The 24,214-nt window shown below is 39.6% G+C and overlaps 1 pseudogene; it reads right to left on the bottom strand.

Annotated features, from left to right (window-relative positions):
* The window catches only part of LOC113897925, a 93,165-nt pseudogene extending 69,909 nt beyond the window's left edge, over window positions 1-23,256 (bottom strand).
* Between the last annotated feature and the right edge of the window lie 958 nt (window positions 23,257-24,214).

Below are 24,214 nucleotides of genomic sequence, written 5' to 3'. Positions count from 1 at the left end.
CTGCAAAGAATGTAATATCTGATTTTGGTATTGACTATCTGGTGATGTCCATTTGTAGAGTCTTCTCTTGTGTTGTTGGAAGAGGGTGTTTGCTATGACTGGTGCCTTCTCTTGTCAAAACTCTGTTAGCCTTTGTCCGGCTTCATTTTGTACTCAGCCTAGAACTGTACTTTTCCAGAGTCCCTGCTTTCAATAGCTTTCCCTCAAAAATGGACTGAAGGAAAGGCTCTGTAATTTGTGTCTAGATGGATGAAAGAAAGATTGAATTGCTTTCTGATGAAAATATCAGGACGTCGATGCCCACATTACTCGTTAGTGCGCCTCTCAACTAATCTTTTTTTTTTTTCTTAAAGCAAGGGTATGGGCAAAAAATTTACAATATTCATAGTGGATAGAATCACAAGAATCTTATTTAACCGTGATGTCAGTGCATTAAATTTATTAGTTGCCGAATTTATCATTCTTCATTTTTATCCTATATATGTTTCTCCCTTTAGACATTTGGATTTCTTGTTGGATTTACCCTTTCCAAATGCAATTTTTCTATCTATCACCTCCAGGAAAAATATAAAAAGGTCAAACAAACAAAAAATAAGCACTCTGTGACATCGAGTGACAACAATGTAACAGAGGAGTCCATTTTTATTTATTCTTTATGGCATATTATATATTTCCTTTTACCATCTCTAGTTTGCTCATCTCTCTTATGCTATTGTGAGATTGTTCTGATCATCAGAGTAAGGGATAAATCTGTTCTATATACATTACCCAAATATCAGCTGGCTAGATATCGTATGTCCTTTAATATTATAAAGAAGCAATCAAAATGAACCGACAAACAGACATCCTACCACCACAATCATGAACTGCCAACCTACCTGTTTTGGTGGAAATCCCATTCTTCACCCACCCCTGAGAATTCATGGATAATTTAAGTTTTTGCCTTGGATTCTTATTTTCCTCTGAATTGTAAAATCTCTTTTGTGCATTTCATTTCCTTCAATGTTTCTTTTTATGTTTATCAAGACTATTTTTTCACTTTTGCCAAGATAACATTAGCAAAGGCATTCTGTACTTGAAGATTTTGTTGAGGGTTTGGGGGCATCAGGAGTTTGTTATGTTGCCTCCCAGCACTGTCAACAAACTGCATTTGTATTTTAGATGTCCCTGTTTTTAAAATCCTCAGGCTTTACCCTCACCAGTATTTCCTAGTGATTAACTTTATCACAGGGTCTTCAGCCTTTTGCTTGAAGGACAGGTAGTTTGCATTCTTAGATTATGCCACAGCTACCCAAATTCTTAGTTTGTCCTCAAGTTTTTTCCATGTCCTTTGGGTGGACTCTTGGGGAAAAAAAAAAACCAGGCTGTGAGGTCATAATATGACATTCTTTCTCCAATATACAACTTGATCTACTATCATTAATGCTCATAGAACTAGGATGGCTCCATTTCCAAAAGATAAGCTTATGTAAGTTCCAGTTGAGAGTGAAAACACAAAGTGTCCTGGAAAATGTTTACATCTTCCTCTAGGATATGAGAAATTATGTAGGCTTGCTATTTTGAATTATTTCTTTAGGAAATAAAAGCAGCAAGTCTCTCAGTGGCCCACATGAGAAATGAAAAGCTGTAATTGAAAGATGCTCTGTACATTTATCTTGGTTATAAAGCAAAATATTGAATCACCTCACCATCAGGGAAAGTTATGTTCATAGACTTTGACCATGGAGGATCTCTCTTTGCCCACCTTAATTCAGAAGGCAGGGATTGTCCCTATTTGGACTTTTGTAAACAAAAGGAAGGAATCTTCCTGGCACATTACTCGGATAGCTTTATTGGTAGTATCTGATTATTCTTTAATAGTCCTTCAGTAAAAAATTAAAAAGACTTTAATGGAAAATGTTTTTTACTGGTTACCTGTGTCTTAAAATTCTAAATCTCTTATTTAGAGGAGCCAACTAATTCTAGAGGGCATTGGCAAGGAGAAATCTGCTCTGATATTTAGCTGAGAAACCCTGAAACTTCCCCCAAGCCTCAAACTCCCAAGTCTAGCTTATTTTTATCTGCAAAATAATTCAGATCTCCCTCATTTCTTCATTACTTCCCAGTCCTTTCTGTGGGCTAATCTTTCCACATTAAAACCACCCATCAAGGTGTTTTGTGAAACTAAAATTCTCACCATTTGATTCATTATGTGACTTTCTAGAAATAACACTTTTCCCCTTCAGTGGTACAGGGTCATGCTATGCTGCAATGCATGTTTACCTTGCAAAGGGCAGTCACACATGGCCCATGTTTTTACATTAGTTGTAAACTGCCTCTTCCTTCTTCTCATTCTCCTCTTGATTATTTACCTTTTAGCCTTTCCTATCCTATTTAAGTATTCTTATCTGTAAGATCTGAAGTCCTTATTAAGAAACACTTTCTGAACCAACCTCGGTGCCACTCCCTCTGCCACCTCTGCCCACACCCCCACATACCATTGTGAGCACAGGAAATGTAGCTTCAACACTTGGACTTTCAGGATGGAGTTGAGAAAGAAAAGCAAAACAGCCTGCTTAGTGTTTCTTGGCCAACATAGTTCATTTAGTAAAATGCACTAAGTGAATTGATCTCATCATGCTGTTGGAACAGCATGAACAATGAGGAGTTTTAAATAAATTCATATTATAAATTTTGTTGACATGCATGGGGCTTATGGTTTTGAAAAACACTTTATTTTAATCATTATAGATGAAAGGCAAACTATTGATATAACCATTCCTGTGAACATTTCTCTTAGAATTTGGTTAATAGGAGGTATGCCTTCAAGTGAAAGGAGAAGTTTCATTATTTTATTTCTTTATTTCACCATCAGATCAGATCAGTCACTCAGTCGTGTCCGACTCTTTGCCACCCCATGAATCGCAGCACGCCAGGCCTCCCTGTCCATCACCAACTCCCAGAGTTCACTGAGACTCATGTCCATCGAGTCAGTGATGCCATCCAGCCATCTCATCCTCTGTCTTCCCCTTCTCCTCCTGCCCCCAATCCCTCCCAGCATCAGAGTGTTTTCCAATGAGTCAACTCTTCACATGAGGTGACCAAAGTACTGGAGTTTCAGCTTTAGCATCATTCCTTCCAAAGAACACCCGGGGCTGATCTCCTTCAGAATGGACTGGTTGGATCTCCTTGCAGTCCAAGGGACTCTCAAGAGTCTTCTCCAACACCACAGTTCAAAAGCATCAATTCTTCGACGCTCAGCCTTCTTCACAGTCCAACTCTCACATCCATACATGACCACAGGAAAAACCATAGCCTTGACTAGATGAACCTTTGTTGGCAAAGTAATGTCTCTGCTTTTGAATATGCTATCTAGGTTGGTCATAACTTTCCTTCCAAGGAGTAAGCGTCTTTTGTTATCACCTTTTATCCTCCTGGCTCTTTCATATCTTAAAAAGTATTAAACTTGCTTATATTTATCAGAATTATAGCTGCAATGCATTTTTCTCCACACTGCCCTGTTGCTTACACACAGTGCATACACACACAAAACCCATAGTCGAAGTCGGTCAGCTTCTCGTTGAGCTGTTGGCACTGGCCTGGTTAAAGTTTTCTTTCCATTTAGAGGTTAATATTATTTTTCCCCTACTCTTTTTTTTTTTTAACCAGCTGGCTTTAAGTGGAAAAAGAAATACAAACAACTGTGTAAGTAGAAAGTAGTGGGGAAGATTCCATACGGACAATACACCAGTCTTAACCCTAAATCTGTCTTAAAAAATAGTAAAGATTTTACTGAATCTCCAAAATAAGAAGACAGTAGAGGAAGAGGGAGGTTTAACACAACACAAGGATTTATAAAACCCTTCAAAAACTTGCAGAAAGGAAAGAAAATTGTTGTCAGTGAGAAGAAATAATAATTCTATGAAGTGGGGATAAATAACTTTAACAAGAACTCATTACACATATAGGATATACATGTGTGTGTGTGTGTATATACACACACACATATACACGTTGTTGTTGTTCAGTTGCTCAATCGTGTCTGACTCTCTATGACGTCATGGACTGCAGCATTCCAGGCTTCCCTGTCCTTAACTATCTCCCAGAATTTACTCATACTCATGTCCATTGAGTCTATGATGCCATCCAACTGACATATATATACACACACATACACACACATATAGATATATATATATTTATATCAGAGCATTTCATTTGCCACTTCTGTAAAGTACTCTGGAAAACAGCTTTCCAAGGTACCACTTGATGAATTAGTTTCCATCCTTTAAATAATCACTTAATAGCATAAACAAAGTAATGAATGATCATAATGGTGGTTTTAGTGATGAGAATGAGTATTGGAACTCATTTAATACATTTTTTAATACAAACTGATGCTAGTTAAAAGTCCAGATTAAACAACAAAAAAATTTAGGGTTAACAAAAATCTCTTCAAAGGAATCTATTGTCTTGTTGCAAATAAAAGCAGGTTTAAGATTCTCTCTGTTCAAAAGTCAATTATTGCCAATTTCATGGGCTCCTCAAACATGGGAGTTTCATTTAGCAGATCCAACTTCATTTTACCTGCCAAAAGCCCATAAAATGGCCCCTTTCCATCTGATAAATGTTCCACAATGAAATTAGAACTGTTGGAAAATAATGGAAATCTATGGACATATGTATACTGTGACTGAAATGTGAATTTGTCAGTAATATCTGGTGTAAATTACTTATTTAAAAATCAACGTTAAATCTTCTAGACCAGTAAAGCTTGATTTTCTATATTATAGCTGGTATAATCTCCTACCTCCTAGTAGAGGTAACTCAAATCCTTCTACAGAAATAAGAGCCCCCACCCTGACAAACAGTGATTCTTAAATGTCTTTGGTGAATGTCATGACCCTCTGAAAGATCAGATTAAAACTACAGACACTCACCCCAGGAAAACAAGATACTATGCAAAAATTAGAAGCAGTTTGAAAATTAAAAAAAAAAAAAAGGTCCTATTCCAAATAGTTTTTGAAAGAGGAGTTCCTCACTCCTTTAATGCTTTTTAGTATTTCTCAAAAGGAAGCTCTTTTCTTAAGTCTAATGTATAAATTTAAATAATTTCCCATACGTTTATTTACCCAGCTCTGTTTATATTACTGACTTATCCCCCTTTGAAGATTTAAGTGAGTTTCTCATATAATTTTCTTTACTCTGTGAATGGGTCACAAAGGAGTTAGCGCAACTAGTAAAAAATGGCTTGCCTTGGTCCAAGGTACCAAGAAAAGAAAAAGCATAACTAAATTGTGTGTTCCATGTGTACCCCTAGCTGTAATTCAGAGAAGGTGACTTGGCTTATCCATAGGTATGTAGGTAAGACCCCAAAGAGACTATATGGATTGTTAATTGATAAGATGCAACATGTATGGATATGCCAGCTCCCTGCTTTCTACTTCCTTTTGAAAACAATAGCAGCAATAGCAAAACTCTTAACCTCTGAATCATGACAGTTTTTATTATTTTATCAGATGTTCTTAGTAGAAGTAAAATGATTTCCAAGGGCAGAAGGAACTTTCTGAGGCTTTCAGAGGAGGAAAATATTCTGACAGGGGAGATGGGGACAACGGGATGATCCTTAGGCAAAATCAAATTGTTCTGAAATGATTGGTAGCTCTTCCTAGAACAGGAAATAGGGTTGTTCAGAAGATGCTTCTGGAGACTTCAAGCTGGTTTGCATTTACTTTCTCAATTCATTCCTAAGATCAGTGAATCATTTCTTAAATGGTTCTGTAGTATGTTATTTTCTAACCATGTGGAGGGCACCATCAACCAAATGGTTTCTTTTCCTCTTTGAGCCATTATGTTTACATGGTGATGGCAGGGAGAAGTCCTTTCAGACTCAGAGAAACCACAAGATTATCTGCATTGGCAGCTGCTCATAAGATCGTGTTTAGCAGTAGACCACCAACATCATTTTCTTGATTCACAGCATAAAGGGAATTCCAGTTCACTTGGAAGCGTGTTCAAAATATCCTTGTCCATCGATTTTACCCCCAAGCCAACTCATTTTTTAGACCTGCCCTTGGTTAGCTTTGACTGACAGAAAGGCTTGGGAAACCATTGAAATCTTATTTTAGAAGGGATTGAAACCTTACCTTTTTGAGTTTTTCAATCTCTGTTTGGAGACCAAAGAATCTATTTCAAAAGACTTGTAGAAACCTGTATTTGGAACTGGGGCTTCTGTGGCAGATTTAAAACCCTTGGGTTATTTGAGATTTCCAAGTTAAGACCTGATGGAGTAAGGGATGTAGGGAGGCAGCTATAATATGGACAATGCAGCTATAATATGGACAATGCACCTATAAATTTTTCTTGGAAATAAGAATAGCCTCTTGATCTGTCATACTTAATACAAAACGAGAGTAATACAAATGAAGACTTAAATTGATGAGGCACATGTGTAAATTGATAAAGGAAGTTTGGTGCATCATAACATTGAAATTTATCTAAATTCAATATTGTTAAACATTCTTAAAGATCAAATGAATTATACATGAAATATATGGATTATTTGTCCCTGGCAAACAATGGTGACATTTCTGTCTGTCACTTAGTATGACAAGGTTAGCATGTTTTATTCAAAACTTTTAAACAGTAAAATGATTTGTATGCATTACTCTTTCTTTGGACTGTCAGGGAAAGCAGAGAGCAACACAGTTATTCTATGACATTGAGTCAGCATGTGCATAAAAATGACAGAAAAGGATTGCCTCTGACATCTATAAAGCTCATACTTTTGCTTTCTAATCATCTGGTAGAAAAACAATAAAACCATAAAGACAGAAGTATTTCCCTTTCACCCCCACCCCCACCCCACAAAGGAACATTCCATTGTGTATTGAAATATAAATGTGATATTTGTGATATAATAAACATAGAATATTCATGAATGGGAATAGATTCCTGGAGATATAATGATTTGGGTTTTAAAGAAATTTAATGACAGAATATTTATTTTTTTCAATAAAGCAGTTTCAGGTTACATTGTTCCTTTCAGTGTTAAAATGCTGTGCAGTGATGGGATGGGACAGTAATTTAAGAATCTTTGGACTTCGTGTTCCCTGTGTATGTAGGATGAGCATATGGAAAGAAAGGAATAGCAGAATAGAAAGATGCTGCTTGACACCTGGAGAGACAGGTGTCTCTCCTGTCTCTGTAGAGACAGGACTTTAGTGACTTGTCTGTAGTTTCTGTCACAGCAGTCTGACACTGGAGGGTGTCAAGGTTAAGTCCTGATAGAATAAGTCATAGAAGAGAGGCGACTGCTGAGGCAGCTCTAACATTGCCCCATCAACCCTGGCCCCCCAAACTAGGACACCAGAGGAACATGTACTTCACTGTTGCTGTACTCCTCTTCCTCCTCCTCTCTTTGAGTTTCTAAGGCAGAAATGAGTTTTGGGGAGATTATGCTAAGTTGGGGTTTCCCTGGTGGCTCGTTTGTAAAGAATCTACCTGCAATGCAGGAGACTGCCTGAAGCACAGGAGACCTGAGTTTGATCCCTGGATCTGGAAGATTTCCTGGAGAAGGAAATGACAACCCATTCCAATATTCTTGCCTGGAGCATCCCATGGACAGAGGAACCTGGTGGGCTACAGTCCATGGGTTGCAAGAGTTGGATATAACTTAGCAACTAAACCTCAACCACCATGTTAGGTTGGAATAAGGTAGGACCTAGGGATCTGGTGCAGTATAAATACCCTGGGAGAGAGAACACTTGAGGCTTTTATTCAGTCCTTTCCATTCACAGGTCACTTAGTGACCTCGATGATGCTATAGCCATCCCACAAAGAACGTTGCACTGACACTTTCTGAGAAAGGACTATGAACCAGTGACTCTCTTGGGAATAAAATGATGCCTGAGATAAGCTCTTGTCTTTCAAGTGTTTACAATAAAGGAAGAAGGACACATTAGCAAATAAGCACAGTGGTGATATGGATGCTGTTGTGGCTAATCGCACAGTGTGAGTGGAGAGGGAAGTAGATGGCTACTATCAGAGGAAGGGGCCAGAATACCATACTTGACTGCTCCCTGCTCCTCCACTCCATACCCTGGGATGTTAACCACAGAGGAGAATATTTTCTTTCATTGCATTAGGCAATATGTTTACCACATCTTTGAAAACCAAATTCATGGTTTTCATGCTTGCATTTTATGTTTCTTCCATACCTGCCCAGGGCCTGGAGAAAAGCTAGCACTTTAGAATATGTATTAAGCTTTTTTGATTATTATGATAGGTAATGGTTGCAATTGATTAAAAACTGTCTAAAGCAAAAGACTGAGGTAAGCATTGGGGGAGATTATTTAAGAGAAATAACTTTCTTCCAAAATTTTTCTTTTGACCAACCTAGACAGCATATTAGAAAGCAGAGACATTACTTTGCCAACAAAGGTCCATCTAGTCAAAGCTATGGTCTTTTCAGTAGTTATGTATGGATGTGAGAGTTGGACCATAAAGAAAGCTGAGTGCCAAAGAATTGATGCTTTTGAACTGTGGTGCTGGAGAAGACTCTTGTGAGTCCCTTGGACTGCAAGGAGATCTAACCAGTCCATCCTAAAGGAAGTCAGTCCTGAATATTCATTGGAAGGACTGATGCTGAAGCTGAAACTCTGATACCTTGGCCACCTGATGTGAAGAATTGACTCATTTGAAAAGACCCTGATGCTGGGAAAGATTGAAGACGGGAAGAGAAGGGGATGAAAGAGGAAGAGATGCTTGGATGGCATCACTGACTCAATGGACATGAGTTTGAGCAAGCTCCAGGAGTTGGTGATAGACAGAGAAACCTGGTGTGCTACAGTCTATGGGGTCACAAAGAGTCGGACATGACTGATCAACTGAACTTGACTGAACTGATTTTAGAGACTGTTTAATTCATTTGAAAAGACTCTGATGCTGGGAAAGATTGAAGGCAGGAGGAGAAGGGGATGACAGAGGATGAGATGGTTGGATGGCATTACCGACACAATGGACATGAGTTTGAGTGGACTCCAGGAGTTGGTGATGGACAGGGAGGCCTGGCGTGCTGCGGTTCATGGGGTCGCAAAGAGCTGGACACAACTGAGCGACTGAACTGAACTAATGAAAGAAAAAAGAAATTTTACTATATACTCCATTTTTCTGGATATACACTTAACTCCTGTTGAGCCTGAAACTCATCAATGTTAACACATCAGCTATAAGGTAGATACTAGTTGGAAAGATGATTATCACTATTTCACTTTAATTATACACAGAAATTATACCCAACCTATTTTAATCCTTTATCTCAATCTACCTGCCCCCTGCCAACTTCCAGTAAACTTCACATCAATCTAGATTGTTAGAAAGAATGAAAGAACTGTATTGTTTTCAGAAAGATTTTTCCTGAATCGGTAAGCAAATTTACAGAGATAGCTGAGAAGAAAATTATAATAACCTATTGCCAAAAAGAGACTTGCAGGTGCCACCAGACTTTCAGGATGCTATGCAGCCTGGCAGGGCTGTCATTTTAAGAAATGTTGTTTCCCTAGAGGAAAGTGTTTTCAGAAATACTCTGACCTTTTCTATTTTTTTTTTTTTTTTAAAGCATGGAAGTGAGGTCATCTAAGAAGAGCAATATTCCAAGTAAATGTGGTGAGCCTTTAGATTGAAATATTCATCGTGTTTCTGTTGTGAATCTAAACCACTGCTAAAATTCAGTTTTCTGGTCTATTCAGCTTATTCATTTCATGCAAATCCCAATGTGCATGAAATGAACAAAAGAGTTCCTTTCTATTTGTATGTATTGTTAAGTTTTCTATTCCATTTTTGTTCCCAAACTTGGCTTTCTTTCTTTAAGAATTCATACTTTATTCATTCTTTCAACAAATATTTGTAGCATCCCTAGGCCTGATTGAGGCACCAGAATGAATAGTCTTGTCCCAGCATGGTAGTCAGCATGACCCACAGGTTTCATTTTTTATGCCTTTTTAGTTATATCATTAGAGAATGCTGAAGATTTCTTAAGGCCACATCTGTGATGAAGGCAATGATTTGCTCAATTATGTGTGACTGCTCTGAGCATGATTTGGGGGCTCATTGCTTTCCTGACTCAGGGAGTGGGGGGTGTACACTTGGGAGTCAGACTGATAGGAATTCCCTCAGTTGCTCTGCTCCTTGCAAGCTCTGACCTGGAATGTTAGCTCTCATTCTGAGTGAGTTTCCTTATTTGTAAAAGGAGAATGCCTCCTTTTACAAATGCCTCCTATAATGTGGTTAAATGAGTTACCAGAGTGTCTACATCTAGTTGTTGTTTTAGTTGCTAAGTTATGTCTGACTCCTTTTGAGACCCCGCGTACCTACTATAGCCCACCAAGTCCTCTTTTCTATGGGATTCTCCAGAAACCGTGGATTGCCATTTCTTTCTTTAGGGCCTTTTCTTGACCCAGGGATCAAACGCGTGTCTTCTGCATTGGCAGGTGGATCCTTTACCATCGAGCCAGCTGGAGAGCCTATCTACGCCTATTTAGTCCAGTTCAGTTGCTCAGTCATGTCTGACTCTTTGTGACCCCATGGACTGCAGCATGATCCAACTGATGTTGGCAATTTGATCTCTGGTTCCTAGCCTTTTCTAAATCCAGCTTGAACATCTGGAAGTTCATGATTCATGTGCTACTGAAGCCTGGCTTGGAGAGTTTTGGGCATCACTTTGCTGGTGTGTGAGATGAGTACAATTGTGCGGTAGTTTGAGCATTCTTTGGCATTGCCTTTCATTGGGATTGGAATGAAAACTGATCTTTTCCAGTCCTGTGGCCACTGCTGAGTTTTCCAAATTTGCTGGCATATTGAGTGCAGCACTTTCACAGCATCATCTTTCAGGATTTGAAAGAGCTCAACTGGAATTCCATCACCTCCACTAGCTTTGTTCGTAGTGATGCTTTCTAAGGCCCACTTGACTTCACATTCCAGGATGTCTGGCTCTAGGTAAGTGATCACACCATCGTGATGATCTGGGTCATGAAAATATTTTTTGTACAGTTCTTCTGTGTATTCTTGCCACCTCTTCTTAATATCTTCTGCTTCTGTTAGGTCCATACCATTTGTCCTTTATCGAGCCCATTTTGCATGAAATGTTCCGTTGGTATCTCTACTTTCCTTGAAGAGATGTCTAGTCTTTCCCATTCTATTGTTTTCCTTTATTTCTTTGCATTGATCACTGAGGAAGGCTTTCTTATCTCTCCTTGCTATTCTTTGGAACTCTGCATTCAAATGGGTGTGTCTTTCGTTTTCTCCTTTGCCTTTCACTTTTCTCAGCTATTTGTAAGGCCTCCTCAGACAACCATTTTGCCTTGTTGCATTTCTTTTTCTTGGGGATGGTCTTGATCACTGCCTCCTGTACAATGTCACAAACCTCCATTCATATCTAATCCCTTGAATCTATTTGTCACTTCCACTGTATAATCATAAGGGATTTGATTTAGGTCATACCTGAATGGTCTAGTGGTTTTCCCTACTTTCTTCCATTTTAGTCTGAATTTGGCAATAAGGAGTTCATGATCTGAGCCACAGTCTTCTCCCAGTCTTGTTTTTGCTGACTGTATAGAGCTTCTCCATCTTTGGCTACAAAGAATATAATCTGATTTTGGTATTGACTATCTGGTGATGTCCATGTGTAGAGTCTTCTCTTATGTTGTCAGAAGAGGGTGTTTGCTATGGCCAGTGCATTCTCTTGGCAAAACTCTGTTAGCCTTTGCCCTGCTTCAATATGTACTCCAAGGCCAAACTTGCCTGTTACTACAGGTATCTCTTGACTTCCTACTTTTGCATTCCAGTCCCCTATAATGAAAATGACATCTTTTCTGGGTGTTAGTTCTAGAAGGTCTTGTAGATCTTCATAGAACCATTCAACTTCACCTTCTTCAGCATTACTTGTTGGGGCATACACTTAGATAACTGTGATATTGAATGATTTTCCTTGGAAACAAACGGAGATCATTCTGTCATTTTTGAGATGGCACCCAAGAACTGCATTTATGACTCTTTTGTTGATTATGAGGGCTACTCCATTTCTTCTAAGGGATTCTCGCCCACAGTAGTTCACTCATTCCAGTCCATTTTAGTTCACTGATTCCTAAAATGTCGATGTTCACTCTTGCCATCTCCTGTTTGACCACTTCCAATTTACCTTGATTCATGGACCTAACATTCCAGGTTCCTATGCAATATTGTTCTTTACAGCATCGGACCTTGCTTCTATCACCAGTCACATCCACAACTGTGTGCTGTTTTTGCTTTGGCTCTGTCTCTTCATTCTTTCTGGAGTTATTTCTCCACTGTTCTCCAGTAGCATATTGGGCACCTACTGACCTAGGGAGTTCATCTTTCAGTATCCTATCTTTTGCCTTTTCATACTATTCATGGGGTTCTCAAGGCAAGAATACTGAAGTGGTTTTCCATTGCCTTGTCCAGTGGACCGTGTTTTGTCAGAACTCTCCACGATGACCCGTTCATCTTGGGTGGCCCTGCATGGTCTGTGTCATAGTTTCATAGTCCTACACCTATTTTAGGATTCCCTTAATAAGTGATCATTGTCAGTGCCTTTCCTAGGATCTAAAATCTAGTGTATACGTAAATGAGTAAAAACTTTAATAATAATAGAGGGTCAAATATGTCACATTAATGCAGACACAATAATGTGTTCTGTGATTTCTTGGAAGATTTGGTAAATTACAGACTGTCTGATTTCTCTTCTCTTTTGATTTTCTATTAGATGTAATGGATTTCTATCATGGGAATTTTTAACTTAAATAAATTCTAACTGTAAATACACAGTAGGGAGCAAGAAAGAAAGGGACTGAACATGAATTTAAAAAGTTTAAATTGCATAGCTGATTATACATGTGTTTCCATTCAAGGAATACTTCTATCTGACTCATCTTGGGAGCATCTCCCCATAATGAGTCCACTCATATTGTTTTAAAGACATATATATTTTTTATATTATATGATCCCAAATTCAAGCTCACTCAAATAAACACTGATTAGTTCCAATGCTGGAGGAAAATGACTTTGTGAGACTTATTGAGAGATGGCTTGTTTCTCTCTTCTATGGCACCTTTCTAAGGAATTAGCCAGGGCATTTTCAATTATGCATGGTTATTAACTTATTGGCATATAACATTTAAGTTGACTGTACTTCCTGGCTTTAATTCTTTATAATTCTTTTCATCTTTTGCTTGAATGTCTAGATTTTCTTTTTCCCCACATAATCTCAGTCAGTAGACTGACCTGTTTCTTGCTTGGTTTATCTCATTGCTGTTTTATTATTTAATTTTTCAAAAACATCACAGGGCCATGTCTAGAACTCAAATCCCTGTGTGTAATGTCTTAAGTGGGTTGTGGTGCTTATGGCATTATTTCCTTAGGAACACCTGATGAACTTTTTGTGTTCCTGGAGTGATAGGTGACCGTTTTGAATGTTAGAGTGAGCTCAGCAGTCTTTTTATAACATTAAAATAATAATATTATAAAGCACTCTTTGCAGCCTGATGCTTGTCTGTTTTTATTCTGCCAACACAAAGGATCTTTAGACTGTTAGCACAGGGATCCAAAGCTCTGATCCACAATAAAATGCAAAGACCGCAGAGCAGGTAGAACCTTTATCAGTTATTTACATGTCTGTGTGAATCCAGCGTGATAGGGATAGAAGAAAAGGCCCAAGGTCTCTCTCAGCAGGTCTCTAGAAAGGCCTGGGCTGGGGTCTAAGGCCAGCCTTCCTACCTCACTGCTCTGTCACATGCTGCTGTTAACACTGTGGGACCTCTCACTCCACCTCTGCCCCCTTTCTTATGTCTGCCCTTCTCCTTTCTCTTATTCTGTCATGCATGGTTTTCATTTTTAGTTACCTTTCTTGAAGGGGCCTTCTTTTAGAATCTTCATGCCCATCGACATTAATGTTGAATATTCTTCATTAAGAATAATAACACCAATGTTTAAGCACATAAGATTCTTTATGAGGAAAGACACTTTATAAATGCCTCTAATTTTCAAAATAATTCTGTGAGGAAAGTACTTTCATGTTAAAATGGAAAAAAAAAAAAAAGGAAACAGAGACAAAGTAACTAACCATGTAATTTAGCAGATGAAAGAGGTGGATGAGAACCCATGTGCCTTTCTTGCCTGCGCCCTCTCCACTGTCCTATGCTGAGTAAGAGAGACAGAGGGAAGGTACACTTCTCAGTTTTTCTATCTATACGTACATTTTTAAAAACCATGGCTGACTTCCAGAAAATTTTTGCAGTGCTCGAAAACCAGTGTTGACAGGACTTTGAATTCAAAGATTGCCTCCCACCCCCACCAAAGTAAGTTGAAATTTGATTAGTTACAATTCATGTAGTCAATGCCTTTTTCCTCACTGATACAGTTTCTCCAAATGAAACAGAACTTTATACAATTTTACTTTTCGAATAAAGCATTTCCAGGGCTGGCAATTGCTTTGGTCCTCATTGGCTGGTCTGTGAAGGCTGTAATACTATTTTCTTTAACATTATTTGCTCCTTCCTATCGGAGAAGGCAATGGCACCCCACTCCAGTACTCTTGCCTGGAAAATCCCATGGACAGAGGAGCCTGGTGGGCTGCAGTCCATGGGGTCGCTAGGAGTCCGACACGACTGAGCGACTTCACTTTCACTTTTCACTTTCATGCAATTTAGAAGGAAATGGCAACCCACTCCAGTGTTCTTGCCTGGAGAATCCCAGGGATGGGGGAGCCTGGTGGGCTGCCGTCTCTGAGGTCGCACAGAGTCAGACACGACTGAAGCGACTTAGCAGCAGCAGCAGCTCCTTCCTATAAGGTGTGTCACCCCTTTCATGCTGTGTCCATTGAAGCAGTTTCTCTTTTCTGAAATTTTAATGCTTATAAGATGGGGAAAAAAAAAAGAGGGAAAGAAAGACCCAGGAGTGATTTAAGATGATGATTCTGGACTGAAGCATCTTGCTACTTAGAGGAACACCATATTTCATAGTGTATTTGCAGAAATGCTTCATGGCACAAACTCCTATTTCATGTCCTTGAAGGCCAGTGGGGTAACGGAGTTTCTGCTTCAGTGCCTACCTGATCAATAATCCTATGACTTTTCGAAGTTGCTATCTGTCTTGTGATGCATTCTTACTGTGTCAATGTGCAATGACTAATACCTACATGCATATATTTTTGTCTCTTGCCAGCTGTAAATTATTTTTTAAATATTTTTACAAGTTCTTAAATTTATTTATATAAAACAGCTTTCACTTGATTTCACTGGAGACAAATACATAAATCAGTTTCACTTGAAACTATATTTGGAATTTCACATAACTTCTCTTGGGCTTGACCTTAATTCAACACACAGTAATAGGATGTTACCTATGTAGCAGACAGTATGCTAGGCCCTGGTTATTCAGATGAGTGAAACATCAGATCAGATCAGATCAGATCAGTCACTCAGTCGTGTCCGACTCTTTGCGACCCCATGAATTGCAGCACGCCAGGACTCCCTGTCCATCACCAACTCCCAGAGTTCACCCAAACTCATGTCCATCAATTCGGTGATGCCATCCAGCCATCTCATCCTCTGTCGTCCCCTTCTCCTCCTGCCCCCAATCCCTCCCAGCATCAGAGTCTTTTCCAGTGAGTCAACTCTTCGCATGAGGTGGCCAAAGCATTGGAGTTTCAGCTTTAGTATCATTCCTTCCAAAGAAATCCCAGGGCTGATCTCCTTCAGAATGGACTGGTTGGATCTCCTTGCAGTCCAAGGGACTCTCAAGAGTCTTCTCCAACACCCTGACTATTCAGAGTTCACAAGCTTCAGGCTTGAAATGGTAGTTAAGAGTGTGGATTTTGTCACCACTTTGCCTTACTTTGAATATTTTCCTTACAACTTGTTAGTTGTTAGACAAATTATTTCACTTTTTATGTCTTAATGATCTCATCTGTAAAATGAGAGTCATGGTAAATGTTACCTTAAGACTTATGTGATTATTAAATGAGAAGGCAACAGCAGCCCACTCCAGTACTCTTGCCTGGAAAATCCCATGGACGGAGAAGGCTGGTAGGCTATAGTCCATGGGGTTGCTAGGAGTTGGACACGACTGAGCGACTTCCCTTTCACTTTTCACTTTCATGCATTGGAGAAGGAAATGGCAACCCACTCCAGTGTTCTTGCCTGGAGAATCCCAGGGACGGGGGAGCCTGGTGGGCTACCATCTATGGGATCACACAGAGTCAGACATGACTGAAGTGACTTAGCAGCAGCAGCAGCAATGCCTCTAAGGCAATAGAGGGATGCCGACACATACATCTCAAAAAATTCTGGGTACTTTTGTCAATTGTTATTGATATTACTATTATTATTATATGAGTTACAAACTGCTAAATATTGCTTGCCATAAGTATAAGTTAGAAATTTGTTTAAGAGGAGGGACTACAGAACTCCATCATGAGCTGCCAAGGAAGTTTTCATAGGAGAAATGAGACTTATGTATATATAATTTTTGTCTTTTGCAACTTGAGACTTGAAGAAGGACTAAAAGAAGAAACAGTATTTCACTATACATATAAAGAAAGTCAAAACGTCTCAGGCAGAAAAAATAGCATTTGAAAAGTAGAAAGCCTTGAGATAGTTTGCCTACTCAGCAAACTGTTGGTGGGGCCATGTATGTAATTAGGAGTAAGGTAAAGGGTAAGGTCGCAAAGAGCCCTGGGTGAGAGACTTAAGTATTTAGACCTTAATCACATTGGCATTGAAAATCATTAAATAATTTTTTAAAAGAAAACTAATGTGGTTAGATTTACATTTCAGAAATACCCTATTCAACGTAGAGGATAGATTAGAATGCTAGCTAGAGGAAGGTAAGACGTGAGACTCAGTTCAGTTCAGTCGCTCAGTCGAGTCCAGCTCTTTGCTACCCCATGAATTGCAGCACGCCAGACCTGCCTGTCCATCACCAACTCCCAGAGTTCACTCAAACTCATGTCCATCGAGTCAGTGATGCCATCCAGCCATCTCATTCTCTGTCGTCCCCTTCTCCTCCTGCCCCCAATCCTTGCCAGCATCAGAGTCTTTTCCAATAAATCAACTCTTCCCATGAGGTGGCCAAAGTATTGGAGTTTCAGCTTTAGCATCAGTCCTTCCAATGAACACCCAGGACTGATCTCCTTTAGAATGGACTGGTTGGATCTCCTTGCAGTCCAAGGGACTCTCAAGCGTCTTCTCCAACACCACAGTTCAAAAGCATCAATTCTTCACACTCAGCTTTCTTCATAGTCCAACTCTCACATCCATACATGACCACTGGAAAAACTATAGCCTTGACTAGACGGATATTTGTTGGCAAAATAATGTCTCTGCTTTTGAATATGCTATCTAGGTTGGTCATAACTTTCCTTCCAAGAAGTAAGCATGTTTTAATTTCATGGCTGCAATCACCATCTGCAGTGATTTTGGAGCCCCCCAAAATAAAGTCTGACACTGTTTCCACTGTTTCCCCATCTATTTGCCATGAAGTGATGGGACCAGATGCCATGATCTTCGTTTTCTGAATGTTGAGCTTTAAGCCAACTTTTTCACTCTCCTCTTTCACTTTCATCAAGAGGCTTTTGAGTTCCTCTTCACTTTCTGCCATAAGGGTTGTGTCATCTGCATATCTGAGGTTATTGATATTTCTCCCAGCAATCTTGATTCCAGCTTGTGCTTCTTCCAGCCCAGCATTTCTCATGATGTACTCTGCATAGAAGTTAAATAAGCAGGGTGACAATATACAGCCTTGACGTACTCCTTTTCCTATTTGGAACCAGTCTGTTGTTCCATGTCCAGTTCTAACTGTTGCTTCCTGACCTGCGTATAGGTTTCTCAAGAAGCAGGTCAGATGGTCTGGTATGCCCATCTCTTTCAGAATTTTCCACAGTTTATTGTGATCCACACAGTCAAAGGCTTTGGCATAGTCATAAAGCAGAAGTAGATGCTTTTCTGGGACTCTCTTGCTTTGTCGATGATCCAGTGGATGTTGGCAATTTGATCTCTGGTTCCTCTGCCTTTTTCTAAAACCAGCTTGAACATCTGGAAGTTCATGTTTCACATATTGCTAAAGCCTGGCTTGGAGAATTTTAAGCATTACTTTACTAGCGTGTGAGATGAGTACAATTGTGCAGTAGTTTGAGCATTCTTTGGCATTGCCTTTCTTTGGGATTGGAATGAAAATTGACCTTTCCCAGTCCTGTGGCCACTGCTGAGTTTTCCAAATTTGCTGGCATATTGAGCGTAGCACTTTCACAGCATCATCTTTCAGGATTTTGAATAGCTCAACTGGAATTCCATCACCTCCACTAGCTTTGTTCGTAGTGATGCTTTCTAAGGCCCATTTGACTTCACATTCCAGGATATCTGGCTCTAGGTGAGTGATCACACCATCGTGATCATCTTGGTTGTGAAGATCTTTTTTGTATAGTTCTTCTGTGTATTCCTGCCACCTCTTCTTAATATCTTCTGCTTCTGTTAGGTCTATACCTTTTCTGTCCTTTATCGAGCTCATCTTTGCATGAAATGTTCCCTTGGTATCTCTAATTTTCTTGAAGAGATCTCTAGTCTTTCCCATTCTGTGGTTTTCCTCTATTTCTTTGCATTGATCACTGAGGAAGGCTTTCTTATCTCTCCTTGCTATTCTTTGGAACTCTGCATTCAGATGCTTATATCTTTCCTTTTCTCCTTTGCTTTTCACTTCTCTTCTTATAGCTATTTGTAAGGCCTCCTCAGACAGCCATTTTGCTTTTTTGCATTTCTTTTCCATGGGGATGGTCTTGATCCCTGTCTCCTGTACAATGTCACGAACCTCCATCCATAGTTCATCAGGCACTCTATCTATCAGGTCTAGTCCCTTAAATATATTTCTCACTTCCACTGTAGATTTTTGTAGTTGGTAATTTGACAACTTGATTATATCCTTAAGACTGTCACTATGGAAATAGAAAAGGAGGAACACATTTGAGATACAGTTAAGAGAAAGAATTGATAGTGCTGGAGGATCATTTGTCTGGAAAGGAGGACTAGAGGGCTCCAGGATGATGTTCAAGTTGAAGTTTGGGCCAGTTGGGTGAATGATCATGCTATTGGTAAAGATAAGGAGCAGATTTGATGGGCAGGACAGAGGCAGTCTGCTGGGTGGGGATAAAACTGGAAGCAATCATCACCTTCTCGTGGGCTGGTGGAGAAGAAAAAAAAAAAAAAAAAAACAGAAAAAAAGACATAAGAAATATACCAGAAGTAGAGAAAGAATCAGATGTTATAGAATCAAAGGAAGAAACAATTGTTAGGAAAGAGATTTGTTAACAAAATTCAGAATTTATTGGTGATCTTCATGAATATATTCCAATGGTATAAGAGATGAAATAAAATGAAGAGAAGACAAGTAAAGACTATTGTCAAGTAGCTCAGCTGAGAAGGGGCATAGAAATGAAGATGATTTTTTTCCTCCTTAGGGAAATAAACTTTAGAATTTTTGTATATGATGAGGGAAAAGTCACCAGAAGAGAAGATGGAAATAGAGGAAAAAAGAATTCCTTTGAGAGAAAATGATTCATCTCATCAGAACATAAAACGATTAGTTTTTAACAAGACGAAGAAATTTGATTCATATATATGGGAGGCAAGAATGGAATGCACGAGGATATGTGGTTTGTGCCTGCAACAGGAATTAGAGTGGCTTCATTTCTATTTGTAAAATAGAAGGTGAGGTCATCTTCATGTTGTAGTCAAAGTTTTCTCTCTTCTTTCCCTCATGTTTATTTTCTTTTGTCTAAGTCCTTCCAGAAACTGAACAGTAAAATAAATAACATGTATTTTAAGGAATCTGCAGTTCCTGTGGGTTTCTTGTTATTTCCTAGACTTAATGTGTGTGGCTTTTTTCTAATGAAGCTTTATCAGTTGAAGTGTAGCAGTAAGATAGTTTCCACTACGTCTCTTTGAATTCTATTATAAATTGAGGGGCTGCACAGATCTCTGTAAGAGCTAACCATCATGTCATTATTTTGGTCAGGGTCACCTGTGTGCTCTCTTGAGCATATTAGCAGGAAAAAATGACCTCTGATATTTGGGGTTAGCAGTATCTCCAGTCTGGACTCTTTCATTTAGAGTCCTGGGAGGGCAAGTGTGGTGCCTGTCATTAAGCATTCTTCATATCTACTAGATGTTACTAAAGGACCCAGTGGTGCTAGTGTAAAGAACCCGCCTGCCAATGCAAGAGACAGAAGAGATGCTGGTTCGATCCCTGGGTTGGGAAGATCCCCTGGAGGAGGACACAGCAACCCACTCCAGTATTTTTGCTTGGAGAATCCCCATGGACAGAGGAACCTGGCAGTTAGAATTCATGGGGTCACAAAGAGTTAGACATGACTGAAGTGACTGAGCACACACACACACCCAAGGCACATCTCTATTTATTTTAGAATCAGGTGGAATATTATATCAGACAAATCCACTGAGGATTAAAGATGTATGACTCCCAGTGTTAGGTAGGCTGTTTTACATCAGATTTTTATTACTGTAAAGTTTGTTTTAGACTCTATGGTATTCTAGTCCCAAGCTTTATGCTCTTTGAATCTAGTTTTGTCTTTTGCAGTAAAACAAAATGATTCTACCTTTTTATCCACAGAACATTATTACAAATCATTAAATGTTACTGTAATTATCTTTCTATCATCTTTAACCCCCTTAATTTTTCCTCACAGATAATGTTTGTAAGCCCCTCCAATACCCAAGAAGCCTCTGTAATAAATTTTAGTTCCCATTTTATGAAGCAAATGCTCATATAGTAGAAGTAGGATTAGACTTTAAGTAGCATTAGACTTGAACAAAGAGGTTGAGTTCTGTTTTAGCAAATTCTGGAATTTGAAACTTCAACAGACAATTATCTTCTGAGTCTCCATTTATAAAGGAGAATGGCACCTTAGTCAAAGGTTTTTGTGTGTTTTTTTTTTTTTTTTAAGCAGTTGTGTTTGTGTGTCTTTTACGTACATATACCAAATTCACCCATCTAAAATACACAATTGGATAGTTTTTAGTATATCTATAGTACTGTGCAAGGATGACCCCCTAATCTCATTTTAGGACATTTTTATTACCTCCAAGAAACACCGTAGCCATTAGCAAGTCACTGTTCACCACCCCTGTCTTTTCTCTCCTCACCCCCAACCCTAAAACCTTTCAATATAGATTTGCTTATGATATACATTTCCTATAAATGGAATCATACATCAGTATGGTCTTTTGTGACTGGTTTCTTTTACTCATTGTAATGTTTTCAAGGTTCTCCTATGTTATGACATCAATATTTCATTCCTTTCTGTAGCCAAATAATATTCCATTGCATACATAAATTACATTTTGTTTACATATTCATCAATTGATGGACATTTGGATTGTTTCCACATTTTAACTACTATGAATAATTCTGCTATGAACATTTGTGTACAAGATTTTATGTGGACATATGTTTTCATTTCTCTTGAGTAGAATCCTAGGAGTGAAATTGCTTCATATAGAAATTTTGCCTTCATATGGTAACTCTGTTTAACATTTTGTGAGACTGCCAAACTGGTTCCTAAGTGGCTGTACTATTCTAAACTCCTACTTCATTTTGATGAAGACTAAAAGACTGAGTTCATAAAGGAAAAGCTAAATGCTGAAGCACTACCCATGGCTACTTTTTTTTTTTTTAATTAATTTTATTTTATTTTTAAACTTTACATAATTGTATTAGTTTTGCCAAATATCAAAATGAATCCACCACAGGTTATGTTTTGTCTAACTCCTCACAAAAAACAAGTTGTAAATACATATTTCGCATGCGCTTAAAGAATTCCCCAGTCATCTGCAGGTTAGGTATTTCCTACATTTAATGTTTGTGACTTACAGGCTCACATTTTGCTAGTAGGGCCCACAACAGATGCAAATCTGGAATATTCAAGTTAACTCTGTAGTTAGCTATGTGTCTTTTTTTTTTTTAACCACAATTATTATATTCTATTTAAAGGTTTTAGAGGATTAGTGACAGAGCTCACAAGTTATCTGAATCATTTAAAAAAGCAAAGGGCAATAATTAAAAAAACAAAATCGCTTCTATGAAGACACCTTATTTGTTTCTTAAATTGTTGAAGAGAGCAAAAGAATGCTTATGATCTTAAAGACAAAAGTTATAGACATGCTAAAGAATACATTAAAACAAACAAGACTGAGGAAAAATATATTGTGTTATAGGTTATATCCTGTTATAAATGAACATTATTTCTATGAAACTTTTTTTTTAAGCCTTGTAATGTAGTTACTCTAAAATTTGAGGAGACATTTGAGTTTCACTCTGAAGATACGGAAAAAAACAAATAATGCTGAGTGTCACATCCCCACTCCCTCATTCTGACCAGGCCAAATAAGTCCATGTTGCAAGCACATTTCTCTTCTCCCTGTAATTCTGAAATTAATATAAGAAGAACTGACATCAGGTGTTCACTTTGAGTGATGGCACAGAGTGGGCCCGAGAAACCTGTCAGGCGGAGCATCGTGGGGTCGGAACAGCCTAGGGAGGTGTCTTGAGGGGAACGCAGGGCTCTGGGAAGTGATCAGTTGCACGTGGGTGCTGCGCCGGGTCCTGCCTGCAGGAAGAGGCTGCAGGAGATCGCCTGCAATCTGTCCTGTCACTTTTCCGGGGCTGGGATGCCATCCATCAGGACTTTATGCTTGTGGATCAACCCCATGACCTGGTCAGGGCTGCTACTGGTGTAGAGGGCATCTGTGGACTGGGTCCACGAGGGGTCAGACTTGCTCCAAGGGAAAGCCTAGCCACCCACATGGCCACCCTTGGCCGTGAAGCCAAAGACTCGTTAATGTGTTAGACTCACCTCCTGTTCAGGAAATTAGAGATGCCGTCATCCTTTTGCGGGCTCTGGATCCGGAAGTTGGGCCCTGGGAGTTGGCGCAGCGGCTCAGCACCGAGCGTGGAGGCAGGGCCAGGCGTCAGGTGGCTCTGCGTGTTGTCCGCCCGCAGCGTCACATCCGAATGTGGAGGCACAAGCCGCACGTGTTCTCCTTGCACTGTGCCCTCGCTTTGCTGGCCCACTGGAAGCCAGCCACCTCGCTGTCCTTGACCTCCTTAGGTAGTGCGTACCCTTGGTGACTCTGTGAAGGTGATGGGATCAGTGCTGGCCAGCCCAGAGCACCACAGTGTGTGGACCTCGGCCATATCCCACTTGCACTTCTTGGCGGGGGAGCTGGCCCACTAATCCAGCTCCTGGCGGGCAGGCACCTCACCCTTGTCAGTGTCCTCTGCTTGGCCATCAGTGAAAGACTGCGTCCTCAGGTACAGCCAACTGTGCTTGTTAGGGGACTTAGACAAGAAGAGCAAGCTTTACTCCCTGGTGACCTCACAGTACCAGAGGGCCGTTGGATTTCCTGATGGAATATGGACTTGGTCCCCTCTCCTCAAGGATTCAGGGAACTTGAGACCCGACTTGGCCAGTGCTTCTGCCCCTCCTCCATCCAGTTTGGTTTGGTGGGTAGGCCGGGTTGTTGGCCTCCACAATAATCCTGTCAACTGGACCCAGCTCCTCTGGAGTTTCATCACCTGCCTGCAGTGGGTGTGCTCTGAGGTGGTGATGATTCCTGCCTTTGTGAGTGTGGATGCTCAGCAGATTCACGATGATGTTTCTCAAGGCACATTCTCCTTGGACTCTAGGTAACAACCCATTAAAGGGGTAGTTTTCTGAATCAGCTTCAGGTACAGATTCTCCTTCCTTCACGTGTGTTTGGGGATGTGTATTGTGGTGATCATTTTGCAATATATACAAATATCGAATCGTTACATTGCACCCCCAAACTCCTATTATAATTGTTGATAGCTGTTTCTCAGGGTCAGGCCAGTGATTTCATAGATGTGTGGATCAGAGAGCAGTTGTCCTCAGTCTCATCCCAATATGACTGGGAAAATAAGTTGTTACGGTTGTTCTAGTGATGGAGAGTGATTACTATGGTAGTACGAATTAAAATACCTAAGTTGTAGACTTCTAAGGAGTTTGTGAGAGTATGACTCAGAGAAAGGAACAGTCTTTCATTTTACGAGACTGTACTCTTTGGGAACAAGAATCACATCATACCCAGTTTTGTTTCTGCAATGACTATTACTTAATATATGATCATGCTGC

This window comes from Bos indicus x Bos taurus, chromosome 8, assembly GCF_003369695.1.
Source record: "Bos indicus x Bos taurus breed Angus x Brahman F1 hybrid chromosome 8, Bos_hybrid_MaternalHap_v2.0, whole genome shotgun sequence".
NCBI classification, from domain to species: domain Eukaryota; kingdom Metazoa; phylum Chordata; class Mammalia; order Artiodactyla; family Bovidae; genus Bos; species Bos indicus x Bos taurus.
The sequence above is the reverse complement of the archived record's forward strand: the minus strand, read 5'-3'. Positions and strand labels throughout refer to the sequence as shown.